The sequence below is a fragment of the Muntiacus reevesi genome, chromosome X (assembly GCF_963930625.1).
Source record: "Muntiacus reevesi chromosome X, mMunRee1.1, whole genome shotgun sequence".
Classification (NCBI taxonomy): Eukaryota; Metazoa; Chordata; class Mammalia; order Artiodactyla; family Cervidae; genus Muntiacus; species Muntiacus reevesi.
The window spans coordinates 97773980-97799653 of record NC_089271.1 but is presented as its reverse complement, the minus strand read 5'-3'; the positions used below and the strand labels follow the sequence as shown (position 1 = coordinate 97799653).

The following is a 25674-nucleotide window of genomic DNA, read 5'->3' as shown; positions in this document are numbered from 1 at the left end:
CCGTGGCCACTGCTGGGTTTTCCAAATTTGCTGGCATATTGACTGCAACATTTTCAAAGCATCATCTTTTAGGATTTGAAATAGTTCACCTGGAATTCCATCACCTCTACTAGCTTCTTTCATAGCGTGCTTCCTAAAGCCTGCTTGACTTCACATTCCAGGATGTCTGGCTCTAGGTGAGTGATCATACCATCGTGATTATCTGGCCGTGAAGTTCTTCTGTGTGTTCTTGCCACCTCTTCTTAATATCTTCTGCTTCTGTTAGGTTCATACCATTTCTGTCCTTTATTGTGCCCATCTTTGCATGAAATGTTCTCTTGGTATCTCTGATTTTATTGTAGAGATCTCTAGTCTTTCCCATTCTATTGTTTTCCTTTATTTCTTTGAGAGCTCTCCTTAGCTCTCCTTAATTACTTCTCCTTAGCTTAGCTTTCCCTAGAGTAGCTCTCCTTAGCTCAGCACTCTTGGATAGCTATCCTTAATTATTTCTCCTTAGCTTAGCTCTCCGTAGCTCTCCATAGCTTAGTCATACTCATCTTGGCTGTCCATAGCTTTCCTTAGCTCAGCTTGCTTAGGATAGCTATCATTAGCTCAGCTCTCCTTAGATTAGCTATCATTAGCTTGACTCTCCTTAGCTTAGCTGTCTGTAGCTCTCCTTAGCTCAGCCCTCCTTAGCATAGCTCTCCTTAATTACTTCTCCTTAGCTTAACTCTCTGTAGCTCTCTATAGCTCAGTTCTCCTTAGCTTAGCTCACCTTATCTCAGTTCCCCTAAGCTCAGCCCTCCTAGCTCTCCATAGCATAGCTCTCCTTAGCTTCTCTCTCCTTAACTACCTCTCCTTAGCTTAGCTCTCCTTAGCTCAGCTCCCCTAAGCTTAATCAGCTCCCCTAATCTCAGCCCCCCATCTCTCCTGAGCATGGCTCTGATCCTGAGAGTGGCTCTGCTTAACTCAGCTCTCCTTTCATTAGCTTAGCTTTCCTTAACTAAGCTGTCCGTGGCTCTCCTTAGCTCAGCCCTCCTTAGCTCTCCTTAATTACTTCTCCTTAAGTAAGTACTTACTTACTTAATTACTCCTTATATAAGCCACTTCTCCTTAAGTGGCTCACCTTAGCTCAGCTCCCCTAAGCTCAGGCCTCATAGCCCTCCATAACTCAGCTCTCCTTAGTTTAGCCCTCCTCAGCTCAGCTCTCCTTAGCTCTACATAGCTCTCTAGGATAGCTAATAAGAGATAAGATAAAGAGAACTAAGCTAAGGAGATGTAAGCTAAGGAGAGCTAAGGCATTCTGAGCTTGGCTAAGGAGAGCTTAGAAAAGGGGGGCTGAGCTAAGGACAGCTGAGCTACCCTAAGGAGGGCTGAGCTAAAGAGAGCTACGCTAAGGAGAGTTAACTGAGGAGAGCTATGAAGAGCTGAGTTGAGGAGAGCTGAAATAAGGAGAGCTCAGCTAAGAAGAGCTAAGCTAAGGAGCGCTGAGGTGAGGAGAGCTGAGATAAGATAAGGAGAGTTAATTAAGGAGAGCTTAGCTAAGGAGAGCCACACTGAGGAGATTTGAACTATTTTAAGGAGAGCTAATTAAGGATAGCTAAGCTAGTAGTCTAAGAAAACTAAAATCATGGCATTTGGTCCCATTACTTCATCACAAATAGATGGGGAAACAGTTGAAATAGTGACAGCCTTTATTTTGGGGGGCTTCAAAATCACTGCAGATGGTGACTGCAGCCATGAAATGAAAAGGCGCTTACTCGTTGGAAGAAATGTTATGATCAACCTAGACAGCATATTAAAAAGCAGAGACATTACTTTGCCAGCAAAGGTCCATGTAGTCAAAGCTATGTTTTTTCCACTAGTCAGGTATGGATGTGAGAGTTGGACTCTAAAGAAAGCTAAGCGCCAAAGAATTGATGCTTTGGAACTGTGGTGTTGGAGAAGACTGTTGAGAGTTCCTTGGACAGCAAGGAGATCCAACCAGTCCCTCCTAAAGGAAATTAGTACTGAATGTTCATTGGAAGGACTGATGCAGAAGCTGAGACTCCAATACTTTGTCCACCTGATGCGAAGTGCTGACTCATTTGAAAAGACCCTGATGCTGGAAAAGTTTGAAGGAGGAAAGAGAATGGGACGACAGAGGATGAGGTGGTTAGATGGCATCACCAACTCAATGGACATGAGTTTGAGTAAACTCTGAGAGTTGGTGATGGACAGGGAGGCCCAGCAAGCTGCAGTCCATGGGGTCGCAAAGAGTGGAACACAACTGAGCGACTGAACTGAACTAGTCAATTGTATCACTTAACGTTTGTGTTTGCTTTTTAATTTTTTGTTTGGTTGATCTATCCTTAAGTGTGACTGGGGTATTAAGGTCTCCCACTATTTTTGTGTTACTGTTAATTTCTCCTTCCCTACTTGTTAGCATTTGCCTTACATATTGAAGTGCTCCTATGTTGGGTGCATATATATTTATAATTGTTATATCTTCTTCTTGGATTGATCCATTGATCATTATGTAGTGTCCTTCTTTGTCTCTTTTCACGGCCTTTATTTCAAAGTCTATTTAATCTGGTATGACTATTGCTTCTCCTGCTTTCTTTTGGTTTCCATTTCCATGGAATATCCTTTTCCAGTCCTTCACTTTCACTCTGTGTGTGTCCCTTGGTTTGAGGTGGGTCTCTTGTAGACAGCTTATATAGGGTTCTAGTTTTATTTATTTTTTTTTAAATATTATTTTATTAGTTGGAGGCCAATCACTTCACAACATTTCAGTGGGTTTTGTCATACATTGACATGAATCAGCCATATAGTTACACGTATTCCCCATCCCGATCCCCCCTCCCACCTCCCTCTCCACCCGACTCCTCAGGGTCCTCCCAGTGCACCAGGCCCGAGCACTTGACTCATGCATCCCACCTGGGCTGGTGGCCTGTTTCACCATAGATAATATACATGCTGTTCTTTCAAAACATCCCACCCTCACGTTCTCCCCCAGAGTTCAAAAGTCTGTTCTGTACTTCTGTGTCTCTTTTTCTGTTTTGCATATAGGGTTATCGCTACCATCTATCTAAATTCCGTATATGTGTGTTAGTATACTGTAATGTTCTATATCTTTCTGGCTTACTTCACTCTGTATAATGGGCTCCAGTTTCATCCATCTCATTAGAACTGATTCAAATGAATTCTTTTTAACGGCTGAATAATATTCCATGGTGTATATGTACCATAGCTTCCTTATCCATTCATCTGCTGATGGGCATCTGGGTTGCTTCCATGTCCTGGCTATTATAAACAGTGCTGCGATGAACATTGGGGTGCACGTGTCTCTTTCAGATCTGGATTCCTCAGTGTGTATGCCCAGAAGTGGTATTGCTGGGTCATATGGCAGTTCTATTTCCAGTTTTTTAAGAAATCTCCACACTGTTTTCCATAGTGGCTGTACTAGTTTGCATTCCCACCAACAGTGTAAGAGGGTTCCCTTTTCTCCACACCCTCTCCAGCATTTATTGCTTGTAGACTTTTGGATAGCAGCCATCCTGACTGGCGTGTAATGGTACCTCATTGTGGTTTTGATTTGCATTTCTCTGATGATGAGTGATGTTGAGCATCTTTTCATGTGTTTGTTAGCCATCTGTATGTCTTCTTTGGAGAAATGTCTGTTTAGTTCTTTGGCCCATTTTTTGATTGGGTCGTTTATTTTTCTGGAATTGAGCTTCAGGAGTTGCTTGTATATTTTTGAGATTAATCCTTTGTCTGTTTCCTCATTTGTTATTATTTTCTCCCAATCTGAGGGCTGTCTTTTCACCTTACTTATAGTTTCCTTTGTTGTGCAAAAGCTTTTAATTTTCATTAGGTCCCATTTGTTTATTTTTGCTTTTATTTCCAATATTCTGGGAGGTGGGTCATAGAAGATCTTGCTGTGATTTATGTCGGAAAGGGTTTTGCCTATGTTCTCCTCTAGGAGTTTTATAGTTTCTGGTCTTACATTTAGATCTTTAATCCATTTTGAGTTTATTTTTGTGTATGGCGTTAGGAAGTGTTCTAGTTTCATTCTTTTACAAGTGGTTGACCAGTTTTCCCAGCACCACTTGTTAAAGAGATTGTCTTTTTTCCATTGTATATCCTTGCCTCCTTTGTCAAAGATGATGTGTCCGTAGGTTCATGGATTTATCTCTGGGCTTTCTATTCTGTTCCATTGATCTATATTTCTGTCTTTGTGCCAGTACCATACTGTCTTGATGACTGTGGCTTTGTAGTAGAGTCTGAAGTCAGGCAGGTTGATTCCTCCAGTTCCATTCTTCTTTCTCAAGATTAATTTGGCTATTCGAGGTTTTTTGTATTTCCATACAAATTGTGAAATTATTTGTTCTAGTTCTGTGAAAAATACCGTTGGTAGCTTGATAGGGATTGCATTGAATCTATAGATTGCTTTGGGTAGAATAGCCATTTTGACAATATTGATTCTTCCAATCCATGAACACGCTATGTTTCTCCATCTGTTTGTGTCCTCTTTGATTTCTTTCATCAGTGTTTTATAGTTTTCTATGTACAGGTCTTTTGTTTCTTTAGGTAGATATACTCCTAAGTATTTTATTCTTTTTGTTGCAATGGTGAATGGTATTGTTTCCTTAATTTCTCTTTCTGTTTTCTCATTGTTAGTATATAGGAATGCAAGGGATTTCTGTGTGTTAATTTTATATCCTGCAACTTTACTATATTAATTAGCTCTAGTAATTTTCTGGAAGAGTCTTTAGGGTTTTCTATGTAGAGGATCATGTCATCTGCAAACAGCGAGAGTTTCACTTCTTCTTTTCCTATCTGGATTCCTTTTACGTCTTTTTCTGCTCTGATTGCTGTGGCCAAAACTTCCAACACTATGTTGAATAGTAGTGGTGAGAGTGGGCATCCTTGTCTTGTTCCTGATGGGTTCTAGTTTTATAACCATTTTACAATACTTCCTTTGTCACCTATCTATCCGTTTGTCCATCCCTATTTCCAATCAATAGTTGATATTTTTCCTTGTTGCATTTTGTGGTAAATTGCAAATATCAGTATATGTCTCCTTAAGTATTTCAGCAAGCCTGCCATTAAGTAGTGAGCCATGTTTGTTTATAGCAATTTTCTTTGGATATTAACTTTACATACAATGAAATATACCAATATTTTTTTCCCAGTCATGTTACTTTTTAATTGAAGTATAGTTGGTTTACAAATGTTCTGTTAATTTCTGCTTTATGGCAAAGTGATTCAGTTATACATATACATTTGTATATATACATTGTATATGTGTGTACATTCTTTTATTTAGTGTGTGGCCTGTGGGATTAGTTCCCTGACCAGTGATTGAACGTGCATCCCCTCAAATGGAACTGTGGAGTCTTAAACACTGAACTGCCAGGGATGTCCCATATATATTCTTTTCCACTATGATTTATCATAGGATACTGAATATAGTTCTCTGTGCTTTACAGTAGGAACTTGTCTATACATTCCATATACTCTAGTTTGTATCTCTTAACCCCAATCTCTTACTCCATCCCTCCCCCAATGCTGTCTGCCTTGGAAGCCACAAGTCTGTTCTCTATGTCCATGAGTGTGTTTCTGTTTCATGCATATGTTCATTTGTGTCATATCTTCGATTTCACATTTAAGTGATATTTGGTGTTTGTTACTAAGTGAAGTGTCACTTCACTTAGTATGATCATCTTGGTCCATGCATGTTGCCTCAAATGGCCTTATTGTTGTAGCTGTACAGATTCTTGGATGCTTTTAACCAGACATAGAGGTATTAATCTGTGGTTATTTTTACGAATATATTATTAAAATGTGTTTAGTATACCACTCTTGGTATAGTACGTCCCTTTTGAGGATGTATTAGGATTACATATATATATATATATATATATGTCAGTCAGTTCAGTTCAGTCACTCAGTCATGTCTAACTCTTTGCGACCCCATGGACTGTAGTATGCCAGGCTTCCCTATCCATCACCAACTCCTGGAGCTTTCTCAAACTCAGGTCCATCAAATGGGTGATGCCATCCGACCATCTCATCCTCTGTTGTTCTCTTCTCCTCCTGCCTTCAGTATTTCCCAGCATCAGAGTCTTTTCTAATGAGTCAGTTCTTTACATCAGGTGGCCAAAGAATTGAAGTTTCAGCTTCAGCATCAGTCCTTCCAATGAATATTCAGGACTGACTTCCTTTAAGATTGACTGGTTTGAGCTCCTTGCAGTCCAAGGGACTCTACAGAGTTCATGTGGGGTAGAATAAATATTTTTTTGTGCTTCTGCTGCCCTCTCGTGGAGAAATAGAAGAATGATTATGAATGCAATTTATAAAATCCAGATGTATTCTCTCATATGTATATGCGTGTATGAATAAATATTTACTGTGCTTTTGCTGTCCTTTCATGGAGAAACAGAAGAATACTTATCAATGTAATTTATAAAATCCAGATGTATTCTACACATGTTGGAAAAGATACTGTATACCTTTAGTAAAAATTGATACATGCTCATAACAGAAAACATAAAGTTGCCAGAAAAAAATACAAAGAAAGAAAAAATTACCCATGACCTCACTTTACCATTGGCTCAGAATTCCAAGTTCTGGGACGGGGAGTTGAGGGTATGCTTCTTCCTTTAGTATAAAATCATCTTTTCTGCTATTTGAATGCTAACATACAACTTGGTTTTGATACTTGATTCTTGCTTTGTTTGATTAATGTTAAGCATTTACTTTTACAAATACCTAGTAATTTTATCCCCTGTTTAGAGATTGTTTGCTTCAAGATTTTGTTTTTCTTTTATTCCATTTTTTCTATGATTAAAAATGTTGAATATCTTGGCCATGGTAAAGAGTGCTACAATGAAGATTGGAGTGCATTCATCTTTTGGAATTAAAGTTTTCTCCAGGAATATGCCCACCAGTGAGGTGCTGGGTCATATGGTAATTCTTTTTTTAGTTTTTAAGAAGCTGCCCTACTGTTCACCATAGTGATTCTACCAGTTTACATGCCCATCTACAGTGCAAGACTGTTCCTTTTCTCCACACACTCTACAGAAATTATTGTTCGTAGAATTTTGAATGATGACTCTTCTGACTGATGTGAAGTAATACTTCAGTGTAGTTTTGATGTGAATTTCTCTAATAATTAGTGATGTTGAGCATCTTTTCATGTGTTTTTTGGCCACCTGCATGTCTTCTTCAGAAAAATGTCTATTTAGATCTGCCTGTTTTTTGATTGAGTTTTGTTTTGTTTTGTTTTTATACTGGCCTACATGAGCTGTTTGTATATTGTGGAGAATAATGCCTTGATAAGTAATGAGGTTTGTGAGACTGTACGGGAGGCAGTGACCAAGATCATCTCCAAGTAAAAGAATTGCAAAAAGCCAAAATTGTTCTCTGAGGAGGCCTTATAAATAGCCGAGAAAAGAAGAGAAGCTAAAGGCAAAGTAGAAAAGGAATTTGAATGCAGAGTTCCAAAGAATAGCAAGGAGAGATAAGAAACCCTTCCCCTTGCTACTGCTGCTCTTTCTGTGCACCGTTTAATATGGTTTATAATGTTTTATGCTGTTGCACAATAACATAAGCTGAGGGAGTTCTGAGAAGGAACACCTCTTGCTTCTGATGAAGTTGTAATCCTCCTGAGATGCTGCCTGCCCTCACCTTTTTATAAACTTCTCCTGCAGCTTTATTGACTTTGGTGCACTGTTTCGATGGTCATTTCTTTTTCTGATTGTCAAGAAGGTCTAGCAGTTTCTGGTTTCAACTGCTTAAGTTGTTCTCTCTTTACCTAGTTCTCCCCCTTTGCAAGGATTTTTGCTTCCAGGTCCTTAAAGGAGCATTCTGGGTTGTCAAATTGGCAAGAGGCTTTTTGAGCTTTTTAAGACGATTTCCACATATTGCAAAGAGGCAGAGAAAGAACTGACAAGTTTTCCAAAGTAAACCTTTTAAAGCAAAGGGAGGGGTGAAAGCCTGCTCTCACTTTTCAATGGGGATAATTAAACCTTTATTTCTTATGTCACTTTGTATTTGCCCTCCAGTATCCTAACATGAGATACCATGTTCCCCCAGGTGTCTGTCCCCCACAAATTGTGATTGCCACACCCTGGTCAAAGTCATGCTGCAGAGAACTTGCTTCAGTGGAACTTGTGCTAAAGGTAACTCAAGGAAAAGGAATAAGTAGGAGCCATTACTCACCCTCCAGCTCACTTGTATTTTACCAAAACCTGTACCCTTATGGCGAGTTCTCTGTGGTCATTTGCAGTAGGGAATATAACCAGAGGCCTTGTTTACAGATGGTTTCAGTTGCTCTGATGATCTCACTAGTCTTGGCAAGTGGAATATGTACTGTTCCACTCCGTCAGAGGGGAACAGAAGATTGTGTAAAATATTTTGAATTTGTAAAATTTTGTTTTCCAATAAAATGTGTATGATGGAAAAGCTCCCACTTGTAGATGTTATTATTTGTGATGACTCCAAGTATGATTGATGAAGATGTGGCTCTGTGTGTGCATCACATCAGGTACCGAGTGGGACTCTGGGCTCAGTAATCTGGGGCATTGACGACAAGGAGTTGGGTGGCAGGGTGAAGGGTCTCCAGGCCGGAATTGAAGTTTTCCCCTTGTTAGGTAAGAAAGATGGTAGGTAATCTGACATCTTCCTAGGTGAAGTGATCCTTCTGGCCCCTTCATGAGGATGAGAGATACGTGCCTGGATATTGTGCGGGTGCTGGGGATATCTCCTGTTCCTGCTAAGAGTGAGGATACAAGGAGTGGCCCAGCATAGTTCTGGAGAACATCAGAAGTCATGGGAACAAAAATCTGGAAGCACACAATAAGCTCCTGGTCCATTTTGTATTAGAATACAGTCTCTTGACTTTTCACTGTGTAACACTCATTACAAGAGTATGAATGGACAGAATCAAAAAGGTAACTGAATGGCAGAATTGTTTTGTGCTTATAAAAAAAAAAAAAAGAAAAAACCCTACACACATTGTGTAAAATTTCTAATAGTAAATTTGCAAACCCTTTGTAGAGCAGCCGGCAGACAACATTTTATGAAATAGCCATACAATTGGCAACATGGTGCAGGGATACTAATTCCAGAGAATATTAAGATAACTCTCAATCTACTTAATGAACCTAGGTTGAGGGGGGAGCATCCAGGAGTTTGGCTGGCAGGCAGGCAAGTTGGGTGGGTCACAGGCCAACACCTGACCCTAGGTGGGGATGCCTGTAGGTGAGGTGATGCCAGGCCCATGAAGGGAAGTACCAGGATGGCCCAGGCAAGCAGATCCCCCAGGGCATCTGCAGGCCAGCTAGAGCCTGGCTCAGGCAGGCAGGGTTGAGGTCTGGCTCCAGGTCCCTTGGAGGGCTTCACTCAGTTCAGTTCAGTTGCTCAGTCATGTCCGACTCTTTGTTACCCCATGAATCAAAGCACGCCAGGCCTCCCTGTCCATCACCAACTCCCGTCACTTCATGGGAAATAGATGGGGAAAGAGTGGAAAGAGCGGCTGACTTTATTTTTTGAGGTTCCAAAATTACTGCAGATTGTGATTGCAGCCATGAAATTAAAAGACGCTTACTCCTTGGAAGGAAAGTTATGACCAACCTAGATAGCATATTAAAAAGCAGAGACATTACTTTGCCAACAAAGGTCCGTCTGTTCAAGGCTATGGTTTTTTCAGTGGTCATGTATGGATGTGAGAGTTGGACTATAAAGAAAGTTGAGTGCTGAAAAATTGATGCTTTTGAACTGTGGTGTTGGAGAAGACTCTTGAGAGTCCCTTGGACTGCCAAGAGATCCAACCAGTCCATCCTAAAGGAGATCAGTCCTGGGTTTTCATTGGAAGGACTGATGCTGAAGCTGAAACTCCAATACTTTGGCCACCTCATGCGAAGAGTTGACTCATTGGAAAAGACCCTGATGCTGGGAAGGATTGGGGGCAGGAGGAGAAGGGGACGACAGAGGATGAGATGGCTGGATGGCATCACCGACTTGATGGACGTGAGCTTGACACTAGGGGCTGCCAATCACTCGGGGCCTTCCCAAGTGGCTGCTGAAACTCAAGATGTACCTGCCAGTTAGATTCAAGCACTCCTGGAGGGGGCTAGGGAGGTGGTCATTCCTTTCCTCCAGGGGGTCCAGGCAGCTGTTGACCTGGTCCAACATGGGGTTGATGGCTGCCTGTCCTGGTTCTTGGGTGAAGCTGTCATCCTTGCCTTCCATGTGGACATCCACAGGCACACCCTGTTCCACGTGGCCTCCAGATACAGAGGGCTCCTGCACATGCAAGGCTCATGTGGCCATAGAGTGAGGCAGTACTTTGGGCGTGCGGACAGCCGAGGCAGGGAGGGTGGAGGGCAGTCATTAAAACCTTGTGCTCATTGAAATCGTCCTCCTGGGGAAAAGAAAGCAAGACTATCAGAGTCTGTTCTGATTGAAGATGTGCCCACTCGGTGGTGGGCTCGGGTCTCTCCCCAGTTATTCATAAAGATCTAACAGGCTGCGGCTGTCAGCAAACTCACCTCTTCCTACACTTGTCTAGGGGTCTCCCAAAGCTGGAATATGTCACCTACTGCCCAAGGGGTTCCTCAGGATGTGGAGGTCAAAGAAGGTCCTCTGTACTGTCATCACAGCTGTAATTTACTTCTTTATCTTAGTATTATGACCTACTTGTGTTAAAGAATGACTTGTCCATTAAGATGTGAGCTACCCGACTTAGCTATGCAAGTCCAAGTCATCAGCTATGAGAGAAACAGGCTGAGATTTGGAAGAGGGGGGGATGGGGGTGGGTCCTAACTACTGTGGGCAAGAATACCTTAGAGGAAATGGAGTAGACAGCATAGTCAACAAAAGAGTCCAAAATGCTGTACTTGGATGCAATCTCAAAAATGACAGAATGATCTCTGTTCATTTCCAAGGCAAGCCATTCAATGTCATGGTAATCCAAGTCTATGCCCTGACCAGTAATGCTGAAGAAGCTGAAGTTGAAAGGTTCTATGAAGACCTACAAGACCTTCTAGAGCTAGCACCCCAAAAAGGTGTCCTTTTCATTATAGGGGACTGGAATGTGAAAGTAGGAAGTCAAGAAACACCTGGAGTAACAGGCAAATTTGGCCTTGGAGTACAGAGTAAAGCAGGGCAAAGATGAATAGAGTCTTGCCAGGAGAACACACTGGTCATAGCAAACACTCTCTTCCGACAACACAAGAGAAGACTATACACATGGACAGCACCAAATGGTCAACACCAAAATAGGATTGATTGTATTCTTTGCAGCCAAAGATAGAGAAGCTCTACACAGTCAGCAAAACCAAGACCAGGAGCTGACTGTGGCTCAGATTATGAACTCTTTATTGCCAAATTCAGACTTAAATTGAAGAGAGTAGGGAAAACAACTAGACCATTCAGATATGACCTAATTCAAATTCCTTATGATTATGCTGGGAGTGAAAAATAGATTCAAGGAATTAGATCTGATAGACAGAGTGCCTGATGAACTATGGATCGAGTTTCATGGCACTGTACAGGAGACAGGGATCAAGACCATCCCCAAGAAAAAAGAAATGCAAAAGAGCAAAATGGCTGCCTGAGAGGCCTTACAAATAGCTGTGAAAAGAAGAAAAGAGAAAAGCAAAGGAGAAAAGGCAGATATACCCATTTGAAAGCAGTGTTCCAAAGAATAGCAAGGAGAGATAAGAAAGCCTTCCTCAGAAATAAGTGCAAAGAAATAGAGGAAAACAAGAGAATGGGAAAGACTACAGATCTCTTCAAGAAAATTAGAGATACCAAGGGAACGTTTTATGCAAAGATGGGCTCAATAGCACAATAAAGGACAGAAATGGCATGAACCTAACAGAAGAAGAAGATATTAAGAAGAGGTGGCTAGAATACAAAAAAGAACTATACAGAAAAGAACTTCATGACCCAGATAATCATGGTAGTATGATCACTCACCTAGAGCAAGACATCCTGGAATGCAAAGTCAAGGGGGCCTTAGGAAGCATCATTACAAACAAAGCTAGTGGAGGTGATGGAATCCAAGTTGAGCTATTTCAAATCCTAAAAGATGATGCTGTGAAAGTGCTGCACTCAATATGCCAGCAAATTTGGAAAACTCAGCAGTGGCCACAGGACTGGGAAAGGTCAATTCTCATTCCAACCCCAAAGAGAGGCAATAACAAAGAATGTTCATACTACCGCACAATTACATTAAACTTATATGCTAGTAAAGTAATGCTCAAAATTCTCCAAGCCCAATTTCAACAGTACGTGAACCATGAACTTCCAGATGTTCAAGCTGGTTTTAGAAAAGGCAAAAGAACCAGAGATCAAATTGCCAACATCTGTCGGATATCAGAAAAGCAAGAGTGTTCCAGAGAAACACCTATTTCTACTTTACTGACTATGCCAAAGCCTTTGTCTGTGGGGATCACCATAAACTGTGGAAAATTCTTAAAGAGATGGGAATATGAGACTGATTGACCTGCCTCTTAACAAATCTGTAGGAATCAACAGATGTGGCCATGGAGCAAGAAACTGGTCCCAATTAAGAAAAGGAATGCATCAAGGCTGTATATTGTCACCCTGCTTATTTAACTTATATAAAGAATACATCGTGAGACACGCTGGGCTGAATGAAACACAAGCTGGAATCAAGATAGCTTGCAGAAATATTAAAAACCTCAGATATGCAGATGACACCACCCTTATGGCAGAAAGTGAAGAATAACTAAAGAGCCTCTTGATGAAAGTGAAAGAGGAGAATAAAAAAAGTTGGCTTATAGCTCAACATTCAGAAAACTAAGATCGTGGCATCTGGTCTCATCACTTCATGGCAAATAGATGGGGAAACAGTGGAAACAGTGGCAGACTTTATTTGGGGGGGCTCCAAAATCACTGCAGATGGTGATTGCAGCCATCAAATGAAAAGATGCTTACTCCTTGGAAGGAAAGTTATGACCAATCTAGATAGCATTTTAAAAAGCAGAGACATTACTTTGCCAGCAAAGTTCCGTCTAGTCAAACTTATGGGTTTTTCATTAGTCATGTATGGATGTGAGAATTAGACCATAAAAAAAGACTGAACACTGAAGAATTGATGGTTTTGAACTGTGGTGTTGGAGAAGACTCTTGAGAGTCCCTTGGGCTGCAAGGAAGATCCAACCAGTCTATCCTAAAGGAAATCAATCCTGAATATTCATTAGAAGGACTGATGCTGAAGATGAAACTACAATTCTTTGGCCAGCTGATGCAAAGATCTGACTCATTTGAAAAGACCTTGATGCTGGGGAAAATTGAAGGCAGGAGGAGCAGGGGATGGCAGAAGATGAGATATTTGGATGTCATCACTGACTCAAAGGATATGCGTTTGAATAAACTTGGAGAGTTGGTGATGGGCTGGGAGGTCTGGTGTACTGCAGTCCATGGGGTCACAAAGAGTCAGACACGACCGAGTGACTGAACTGAACTGAACTGATATGAGTAGATGATCCAAATTGGGAATAAACATGATTTAGCTGAAGGTGGAATAAAATAATAACCGACATCTTATACTCTAGCTAAAGCGTGACCTTCCTAAGAGAAAGCTCAACAGACATTTCTGGAAATAATCTAGAAGGCACGTTTGGCAAATTAAAACCCATGTATCACTATCACATGAAGACACTGAATCTCTGTATGGTTAAAATGAGTTCATTAGAGGACATTTGGGAACCAGACTTGAGTCATGATATGATGAATCTGACATGCCTTTGTTTATCCACAGCATTCATAGCAAGCTTATTTCAGTATAATCAATCCCAGATTAAAATTTTTAGTTAGTAACTTTTGCAGATTCAGTTTCTAGAATACATTGAGATTAGAGGGCAAATGGTATTATCCTCACCTCATGGGTAAGAAAAATAGATTCAGGGATAAACACCTACAACCATAGCAAAGAGGAATGACTCTTGTTTATAAAAAGACAGTATTGAACAGTTAATAAAGGCTTTTAGAAAAGATAGAAATGTCAGAGTAAGACACTAATAGGTTAATTGTAGAGAATGAAGTTTGTGTCAAGAACTATGCTACATGCTTTATATTTGTTATTTAATCTTCAAATGAACTATATAAACGAGTTTCTATTATTTTAAAGTGAGGAAACTGAGGTATACAAATCAGGTCACCTGTCTCAGGTCACACATGTGGTGTGTGGCACATCCCATGTCTGTTTGACTCTCACACCCATGCTTTTAACACCTGCTAGAGAGTGTGCCTAGGAATGATGGAGGTCATTCTAGCTTTCCTTCTGAGATGTGATAAGCAGAAGCTATAAACATGTTAGATTGACTCTGAAATGGTTATGAATTCAGTGCCACTGGCACCACCATTGTTCATAGAGGGCCTTGCCATGGTAAAGCAAATTCAAATAGAATGCATCATTCGACTGAGTACAGAAAATGTTCCTCAATGTAATATGCTTTTAATGTAGGCCAGAAGTTTCCCAGGAAAAGTCAAGGAGCATTTCAATACATTTTTAAAAAGCTTTCTAAGAAGGAGTCAAATTAAGCTAAAAGTGGCAGTGACATTCTGTGACTCCATGGACTGGCACTCTCTGGCAGCTCTTCTTAACCATTTCCTACGCTGAACTCAGAAGTGTGTGCAGTCCTGATGGGTGTACCCAGAGTAATGGGGGCATAAGGGGATCTGCAGTAAACTTGCAAGCAGTCCTAATGGATTGGCTCCATCCCTTCCTCCCCCACTGAGGAAGCAGATTGGAATGCCCGTGAGAAGACCTTGTTACAGGGAAACCCTAAGTCTGCAGCAGGTTCGAAAAATGAAACTCTTTGAAGAAATTTGGTTCCTAATATTAACTGCATATTACACACAGTCTTTTGTTGCTCCAATCACCATGCACAGTGCCATGCCTGTGGAGTTGACAGTCACTGTAGCATGCCTTGTCAGCACATTCTTTTTCTCTTGATGTGATCATGTACATTTGAGAGTGGTAATTCCTCTGGGATAATTGACAGTGGGGAGCTATAGACCTGTTTAATTCCACATTATATGTACAAACTATGAAAAGATAAAATTACTGAACCCACTGCAAGTCTCTTCTGGAGACAATATATCTTTTCTTTTTTCTCTGTACTAGAGTTATAAGCAAACTTCTAAGCTCTGGTAAAATGTTTGGGTCCACATTTTTTTAAAACCAAATCAAAGATTAGGTTATTCAGAGTTGGAATCAACTATGGTCGGAGAAAAGGAAACTGTCCAACGATGTCATCCTCTTCCAGTTGGGTTGTCACAGCCCTTCCTAAGGTGCAGTGCATATGATCCCATCAGAACTTCTGCTCCAGTCTGGTGATGTCCGTTCATTGTAGCCTGAATCCCACAGCTGTTTATTCCCTCCTGCCCTTGTAAAGTTCTGCTCTTTCTTTGTCTGGTTAAGTTCTTCCCACCCCTCAAGGGGGAGCCCAAGGCCTGCCTTGACCACAGAGCTTCTATGATGTCTGCAGTCTGTGGTGAGCTGCTGTAGTGTGTGTGTGTGCTAGTTACTCAGTCGTGTCTGACTATTTGCGACCCCATGGACTGTAGCCCACCAGGCCTCTCCGTTCATGGAATTCTCCAGGTTAGAATACTTGAGTTGGTTGCCACACCCTTCTCCAGCAGATCTTCTTAAACCAGGGATCGAACCTGAGTCTCCCACATAGTAGGCATATTCATTACCATCTGAGCCAACAGGGAAGCCCTCACTTTTAGTACTTTACTGCTGTCACCGTTTGTATCAATTCCCCCCCCCATTCTTCCATGTCATTCTTAGTCCTATGGTATTAATTTCATGATATTATCCATTCATTTTTACCCATTCTTGTGAAATGCCCTCTAAAGTCCTCTTGACTCATTAACTTACAGTCTCTGTTCACAAGCTGAAAACCCAGTCCTGTGGTTCTTTTAATATGCTTTTTGATATCTGAAGGCTGTGAAGTTCTGCCTATGCAGTTCCACACTGGGTCCCTCTAATTTGCTATCTTCTCTCTAATCCCTTTAACACTACGTGAGGAAACTACCTCCTGTCTCTATGTAATTACAATTCTATTCTTTAAGGATGCATAAAAAAAAAAGAAACAGATTTTTTTTCCTTTTAAAATAAAATATTTAATTCAGAGAAGAAAATGGAGTTATTGCAGGTTTTTAGGCTAATGTGAAGAAACAAAATTCCTCTTCTATACAAAATAACTTTTATATATAAACTGAGTAGATCATTTGAAAGAAGTGAGTGCATTGGTTGTCAAGGGTAATCTCCAGGTGAAGAAAGAACAATTATGGTAACTTATTCAAACTGAAAGTCAAATCAAGTCATCCAGAATGTACTTTTTTCTAACTCTTTTTTATGGGTGTAGGGGGAGGAAAAGTGGGGTGGGTTTAGGAATACTGAAGCACAATGTAGGGAAAGGCAGCCTAATAATTCCCTCAGGACAAGTAAGGCGTTTCTCTCTTAACACTGACTCATTGGAGAGTTTAGGCTGTGTGGGAACTTGGGTGTTTTAATTCAACCACCTGTGGTACAGCCCTCCCAGCTCGCCCAGGGGTGGGAGTGGTGGTGTTCCAAATAACTGAGTCTGTGAGCGTTGATACATAAAAGTGTATTCTACCAATTACAGGGCAGTTAACACTTATGCTGCTGTTAAAAGAGTCATAGAGGATTGCTGAAATTTAAATCTCACTGCACTTAGGCAGGTAAAGAAAAATGTAGCATTGTTTTTCTCTAAGCGTTCCTTTGTTTGCTGTCCACACAAGCCTCCGTCCGGCTGGATTGCCAGAAAGAAGGAAAAGAGAAGCCCCACAACTTTAGCCTAATCGAGTGAAATTATTCTAGTAAGGGAATTAAAAAAAAAAAAAAACCTCTTTGAATTTCTCCTATGCATAGTTTGTTAAAATGGTTCAGTCTCTCTGTGCCCTCTCCTTGCTCCTCAGAAAGATAGCCTTTGGGGATATGGTGGGTGCTGTGGGCCCTTGACCCTGGGCTCTCCTGTCAGGGTGGCCCTTTCCCACGCCCACTGATCCTACCTAGTGACCCTGAAGTGTAACTAGGGTGAGCTGTTTCTGTGGAGCCAGGGCCTGGCATCATTGGGTTCATCTCAGTGCCCCATGGTCCTGGCTAATGTGCCCTCCTGAATGTGTGCTGGCATTCTGAGGCTCCTGAGGCCCACAGACCTCTGTTCACTAACCTTCCCTCTGCTCGCTCTCCTTGACCTCTCTATCCTGTTTAAAAAAATCATTCAGAATGGGGAAAAATAATAGCAAACGAAGCAAAAGACAAAGGATTAATCTCAAAAATATACAAGCAACTCCTGAAGCTCAATTCCAGAAAAATAAAAGACCCAATCAAAAAGTGGACCAAAGAACTAGACAGACATTTCTCCAAAGAAGACGTACAGATGACTAACAAACACATGAAAAGATGCTCAACATCACTCATCATCAGAGAAATGCAAATCAAAACCACAATGAGGTACCATTTCACGCCAGTCAGAATGGCTGCTATCCAAAGGTCTACAAGCAGTTAATGCTGGAGAAGGTGTGGAGTAAAGGGAACCCTCTTACACTGTTGGTGGGAATGCAAACTAGTACAGCTACTATGGAGAACAGTGTGGAGATTTCTTAAAAAACTGGAAATAGAACTACCATATGACCCAGCAATCCCACTGCTGGGCATACACACCGAGGAAAGCAGAATTGAAAGAGACACGTGTACCCCAATGTTCGTCACGGCACTGTTTATCATAGCCAGGACATGGAAGCAACCTAGATGCCCATCAGCTGATGAATGGATAAGAAAATTGTGGTACATATACACAATAGAATATTGCTCAGCCATTAAAATGAATACATTTGAATCAGTTCAATTGAGGTGGATGAAACTGGAGCCTATTGTACAGAGTGAAGTAAGCCAGAAAGAAAAACACCATTCCAGTATACTAATGCATATATATGGAATTTAGAAAGATGGTAATGATAACCCTGTATGTGAGACAGCAAAAGAGACACAGATGTATAGTCTTTTGGATTCTGTGGGAGAGGGCGAGGGTGGGATGACATGGGAGAATGGCACTGAAGCATGTAAATTATCATATGTGAAATGAATCGCCAGTCCAGGTTTGATGCATGATACAGGGTGCTCAGAGCGGGTGCGCTGGGATGACCCAGAGGGATGAGATGGGAGGGAGGTGGGAGGGGGGTTCAGGATGGGGAACACATGTACACTTATGGCAGATTCAAATCAATGTATGGCAAAATCAATACAATATTGTAAAGTTAAATAAATAAATTAATTAATTAAAACAATCATGCCTGTTCATTGTTGCTCCTGTTAGTGAGCAGAGCCCTTAATTGGATGGCACCTACGACTCCTCACTAAACAACTGTAGGGAAAGCTCAGTCCAGTGGGTTAAGAGGCTTTTGTTGACATCCATGACTCCATACTCTAAATAGAGAAGCAGATGGGTGAGTGTTTGAGGTGAATGGTACAGTAAGGAGAGCAGGATATCCGGAAGATGGATGGCATGTTGAGACAATACAAGACAGCTTGATATGTCTGGAATGGTAGATCACGACCAGTGAAATTCAGAACCTTAAGAAGGGTGGGGAGCAGATCCAGATTGGTTACAGTGGTCTGAAAATCTACAGGGAAGCCAAGCATTACCTTTGTATTGAATAAAGAGAATGACTTAACTGTATACAGATGCTGCTGAAATAAGTAAAATACAATTTACTTGAATTCACGGTAACACTTTGGTCATATATTTGCTCAACAGGCACAGAACTTATGTGTCTTTGATCTATTTCTATGTTAAAGGGGACCCCCTACTCTAGTAAGATGGGCTTCCCAGGTGGTTCGGTGGTAAAGAATTCACCTACCAGTGCAGAAGCCACAGGAGATGTTGGTTCAATCCCTGGGTCAAAAAGATCCCCTGGAGAAGGGAACGGCAACCCACTCCATTATTCTTGCCTGGAGAATCCCATGGACAGAGGAGTCTGGTGAGCTCCAGTCCATGGGGTCACAAAGAATGAGGCACCACTGAGCGACTGAGCACAGCACACAACTACTTAAAAATGGGAAATATTTATTTCTGCCCTAATTTTTAAGATTTCTTTCCTTCTGCTGACCCTGGGGTTCTTCATTTCTTCCTTCTCTAACTGCTTTAGGTGTAGAGTTAGGTTATTTATTTGGCTTTTTTCTTGGTTCTTGATGTAAGCCTGTAATGCTATGAACCTTCCCCTTAGCACTGCTTTTACAGTGTCCCATAGGTTTTGGGTTGTTGTGTTTTCATTAGGGTCAGCAGAAGGAAAGAAATCTTAAAAATTAGGGCAGAAATAAATGCAAAAGAAACTAAAGAGACCATAGCAAAAATCAACAAAGCTAAAAGCTGGTTTTTTGAAAAAATAAACAAAATTGACAAACCATTAGCAAGACTCATTAAGAAACAAAGAGAGAAGAACCAAATTAACAAAATAAGAAATGAAAATGGAGAGATCACAACAGACAACACTGAAATACAAAGGATCATAAGAGACTACTACCAGCAGCTCTATGCCAATAAAATGGACAACTTGGATGAAATGGACAAATTCCTAGAAAAGGATAACTTTCCAAAACTGAACCAGGAAGAAATAGAAGATCTTAACAAAACCATCACAAGCAAGGAAATCGAAACTGTAATCAAAAATCTTCCAGGAAACAAAAGCCCAGGACCAGATGGCTTCACAGCTGAATTCTACCAAAAATTTAGAGAAGAGCTAACACCTATCTTACCCAAACTCTTCCAGAAAATTGCAGATGAAGGTAAACTTCCAAACTCATTCTATGAGGCCACCATCACCCTAATTCCAAAACCAGACAAAGATGCCACAAAAAAAGAAAACTACAGGCCAATATCACTGATGAACATAGATGCAAAAATCCTTAACAAAATTCTAGCAAACAGAATCCAACAACATATTAAAAAAAATCATACACCATGACCAAGTGGGCTTTATCCCAGGAATGCAAGGATTCTTTAATATCCGCAAGTCAATCAATGTAATACACCACATTAAAAAATTGAAAGATAAAAACCATATGATTATCTCAATAGATGCAGAGAAAGCCTTTGACAAAATTCAACACCCATTTATGATTAAAACTCTCCAGAAAGCAGGAATAGAGGGAACATACCTCAACATAATAAAAGCTATATATGACAAACCCACAGCAAGCATCACCCTCAATGGTGAAAAATTGAAAGCATTTCCCCTGAAATCAGGAACAAGACAGGGGTGCCCACTCTCACCACTACTATTCAACATAGTCTTGGAAGTTTTGGCCACAGCAATCAGAGCAGAAAAAGACGTAAAAGGAATCCAGATAGGAAAAGAAGAAGTGAAACTCTCGCTGTTTGCAGATGACATGATCCTCTACATAGCAAACCTTAAAGACTCTACCAGAAAATTACTAGAGCTAATCAACGAATATAGTAAAGTTGCAGGATATAAACTTAATACACAGAAATCCCTTGCATTTCTATACACTAACAATGAGAAAACAGAAAGAGAAATTAAGGAAACAATACCATTCACCATTGCAACAAAAAGAATAAAATACTTAGGAGTATATCTACCTAAAGAAACAAAAGACCTGTACATAGAAAACTATAAAACACTGATGAAAGAAATCAAAGAGGACACAAACAGATGGAGAAACATAGCGTGTTCATGGATTGGAAGAATCAATATTGTCAAAATGGCTATTCTACCCAAAGCAATCTATAGATTCAATGCAATCCCTATCAAGCTACCAACGGTATTTTTCACAGAACTAGAACAAATAATTTCACAATTTGTATGGAAATACAGAAAACCATGAATAGCCAAAGTAATCTTGAGAAAGAAGAATGGAACTGGAGGAATCACCCTCCCTGACTTCAGACTCTACTACAAAGCCACAGTCATCAAGACAGTATGGTACTGGCACAAAGACAGAAATATAGATCAATGGAACAGAATAGAAAGCCCAGAGATAAATCCACGAACCTACGGACACCTTATCTTTGACAAAGGAGGCAAGGATATACAATGGAAAAAAGACAACCTCTTTAACAAGTGGTGCTGGGAAAACTGGTCAACCACTTGTAAAAGAATGAAACTAGAACACTTCCTAACACCATACACAAAAATAAACTCAAAATGGATTAAAGATCTAAATGTAAGACCAGAAACTATAAAACTCCTAGAGGAGAACATAGGCAAAACACTCTCTGACATAAATCTCAGCAGGATCCTCTATGACCCACCTCCCAGAATATTGGAAATAAAAGCAAAACTAAACAAATGGGACCTAATGAAACTTAAAAGCTTTTGCACTACAAAGGAAACTATAAGTAAGGTGAAAAGACAGCCCTCAGATTGGGAGAAAATAATAGCAAATGAAGAAACAGACAAAGGATTAATCTCAAAAATATACAAGCAACTCCTGAAGCTCAATTCCAGAAAATTAAATGACCCAATCAAAAAATGGGCCAAAGAACTAAACAGACATTTCTCCAAAGAAGACATACAGATGGCTAACAAACACACGAAAAGATGCTCAACATCAGTCATTATTAGAGAAATGCAAATCAAAACCACAATGAGATACCATTACACGCCAGTCAGGATGGCTGCTATCCAAAAGTCTACAAGCAATAAATGCTGGAGAGGGTGTGGAGAAAAGGGAACCCTCTTACACTGTTGGTGGGAATGCAAACTAGTACAGCCATTATGGAAAACAGTGTGGAGATTTCTTAAAAAACTGGAAATAGAACTGCCATATGACCCAGCAATACCACTTCTGGGCATACACACCGAGGAAACCAGATCTGAAAGAGACACGTGCACCCCAATGTTCATCGCAGCACTGTTTATAATAGCCAGGACATGGAAGCAGCCTAGATGCCCATCCGCAGATGAATGGATAAGGAAGCTGTGGTACATATACACCATGGAATATTACTCAGCTGTTAAAAAGAATTCATTTGAATCATTTCTAATGAGATGGATGAAACTGGAGCCCATTATACAGAGTGAAGTAAGCCAGAAAGATAAAGAACATTACAGCATACTAACACATATATACGGAATTTAGAAAGCTGGTAACGATAACCCTATATGCAAAACAGAAAAAGAAACACAGAAGTACAGAACAGACTTTTGAACTCCGTGGGAGAAGGTGAGGGTGGGATGTTTCAAAAGAACAGCATGTATATTATCTATGGTGAATCAGATCACTAGCCCAGGTGGGATGCATGAGACGAGTGCTCGGGCCTGGTGCACTGGGAGGACCCAGAGGAGTCGGGTGGAGAGGGAGGTGGGAGGGGGGATCGGGATGGGGAATACATGTAACTCAATGGCTGATTCGTGTCAATGTATGACAAAACCCACTGAAATGTTGTAAAGTAATTGGCCTCCAACTAATAAAATAAAATTAAAAAAAAAATGGGAAATAAATGGCTTGGGTTAACCTAACCTAATGGTGCCAATAAAAATAAACAAACAAACAAGCAAATAAACAGCAGTAATAGTTAACACTTATATGTACTTACCACGTTCTGAGCATTTTACATGTGACTCATTTAATGCTCACACCAGTAGTTTGGAGCTATTCTGATTTTACAGACGAGGAACTATCAATATTGAGTAACGTGCCCAAAGGCCGCCCTCTGTACTTGGTGGCAGCAACGTGAACTGAGGGCAGAAAGTGAACCATGGTTTGCAACTATGATACCTCAAAAATTAAGCAGATATGATCAGAGATCTACTGAATCAAGATTGAGTTAGAGAGATAAAACACGGATATCAGCTTTTGGTTTTTTTTTTTAACAAGAGGCTGAGACACACCAGGGTTGAAATCTACTCTTCTATGATATTAGTCCTACAGAAAGAGCTCTGCTAAGTGACAGAGAATGTGAAGCTTAATTAAATCACAGTCTCAAAATATTATATAAAGAAGCCAGATTAATTTTATCAGGACAAAAATATTTTATTGAGCATGATACCTGTCACACTTAGCTGACACTTCTGAAATTCTGTAAATTTGGCATCGTAAACTTTTATATCTGGAAAGGGATTTCCTAGATAACTGAATTTGCTCCTCTTTTTTTTCTTCAGGTAAGGAAAAAGGACAGGAAATAGAGGGTCTAGAAAAGACACCCCCTTGTCACAAAGACTCTCCACTGAGTGACTTATTTAACAACTTTTACTTACCTTCAGTTTTGTGGTAATAACTGAGCTAAAGCCTTGTAAGGCATGTGACCACTTATATGTAAGTAATGGAAGGCCCTTTATGAGATCAGTGTTATTATGACAAAGTTACCAAAAGGAAATTGAGTGTAAACATAAAAAATGTAACAAATATTACTGAATGGGATCTGGCAATATATAAAAATGATAATATATCATAAACTGATGTTTATCCCAGGAATATAAGGGTGATTCAACATTTAAACATCAAGCAGTGTAATCCACCAGATCCAGTCCAAAAGAGAAAACCAAAATTATATGACAAACTCTGCAGATGAATGAAAGCACTTTAAAAAATTCAACATTCATGATAAGAATTTCCAGAAAACTAAAAATGCAACCATGAACTTGGGAATATCAGGCCACCTGACCTGCCTCTTGACAAATCTGTAGGCAGGTCAGGAAACAACGCTTAGAGATGGACATGGAACAATAGACTGGTTCCAAATAGGAAAAGGAGTACGTCAAGTCTGTATATTATCACCCTGCTTATTTGATTTGTATGCAGAGTACATCATGAGAAATGCTGGGCTGGATGAAGCACAAGCTGGAATCAAGATTGCCAGGAGAAATATCAACAACCTCAGATATGCACATGACACTCTTATGGCAGAAAGCGAAGGGGAACTAAAGAGCCTCTTGATGAAAGTGAAAGAGTAGAGTGAAAAAGTTGACTTAAAACTCAACATTCAGAAAATTAAGATCATGGCATCCTTTCCATCACTTCATGGCAAATAGATGGGGAAACAGGGAAAACAGTGGCAGATTTTATTTGGGGGGCTTCAAAATCACTGCAGATGGTGACTGCAGCCATGAAATGAAAAGACGCTTACTCCTGGAAAGAAAAGTTATGACCAACCTGGACAGCATATTAAAAAGCAGAGACATGACTTTGCCAGCAAAGGTCCGTCTAGTTAAGGCTATGGTTTTCCACTAGTCATGTATGAATGTGAGAGTTGGACTATAAAGAAAGCTGAGCTCTGAAGAATTGATGCTTTTGAACTGTGGTGTTGGAGAAGACTCTTGAGAGTCTCTTGGACTGCAAGGAGATCCAACCAGTCCATCCTAAATGAGATCAGCCCTGGGTGTTCATTGGAAGGACTGATGCTGAAGCTGAAACTCCAATACTTTGGCCACCTCATGCAAAGAGTTGACTCATTGGAAAAGACCCTGATGCTGGGAGGGATTGGGGGCAGGAGGAGAAGGGGACGACAGAGGATGAGACGGTTGGATGGCATCACCGACTCAATGGACATGAGTTTGAATCAACTCAGGAGTTGGTGATGGACAGATAACTGCTGCTGTTAACCCTCTTCAGCTGAAACGTCTTTGCTACAAAAGGCTTCTGAAACCTGCTGCCTGGTGCGGGACCCCCATGAGAAGGTGTGTGGTTTTCTGTGCTCCCCCATTCTCATGGATGCCGCAGCCCCCCATCAAGCATATGTGCCATTAGGCTGTGTTGGGACTACAGTCTTCTCTAAAGGGTCAAGGAGGCCCCCTCCATTGAGAACAAGGGGATCCAGTTACCCCCGAACAGAGGGTCCATAGAAAACAACTTCACACCTACTGGGACTCCTGGGGACCCTAGGGTGGCCTGTCAAATTAACCCCCTCACCCGCCTTCCTCAGTGAACACAGGGAATCAGAGGCTTGGTCTGTTGACAAGTTTCCTGTGGACAGAGGAAGGGGCCCACATCCTGCAGAGACCCCAGGTGAGGAACAAAATAGACTGAGGGTTCCCAGGGAATGCATGTGTGGCTCACCTGACAGCCCTGGGTGACCATGGGGTGTGACATCCAGTTGTGACATCGCTGATCATGCTGGGACGGGAGAAGTGAGGGCCTGGGTCACAGAGCTCGAGTTCAAGTCAGATGTGTGAAGGAGCCCAGGCATGCTAGGAGTCAAGGTCCCCCTGAAGGGGACTCTGGGACCCTAGAACATACACCTGGTCACTGCTTTCAACCCTGTGCAACACCGGCAGGGTTGTGGGAATCAGCCCCCGAACCCTGGTTTCCCTCTTGGGTGTCCTGGCTCGAGAGGGCCTGGGTCTCTAAGGGAAGCAAAATCAGGTGGACAGAGGGCAGTGCCCAGACTAGCTGAGAGTCAAGGCAAAGAGCACAGGGAAGGCTGAGTGACTCCCAGGACATCATCTCAGCCCATGGCATCCTCAGCCACTAAGAAGCCCTGGGCTTGGAGCCCTGATCGAATGTCCACAGCTTCCTCCAGGGGCGTCAGGGCAGTGAGTCCCTTGGTGTGAGGGTCTTGTCTCTGCCGAGGACTTTGACATCCCAGGACCTGCCAGAGCTCAGGATGAAGACCCAGAGGGAGATCACAGGTGACCCCACAGTTCTACAACTCTGCTGCCAGCCCTGGGCATCCATGGCGG

General features: G+C 41.2%; 1 pseudogene; it reads right to left on the bottom strand.

Annotated features, from left to right (window-relative positions):
- Positions 1–9979: 9979 nt before the first annotated feature.
- LOC136154613 (bublin coiled-coil protein pseudogene) lies at positions 9980–25072 on the bottom strand (annotated as a pseudogene).
- Between the last annotated feature and the right edge of the window lie 602 nt (positions 25073–25674).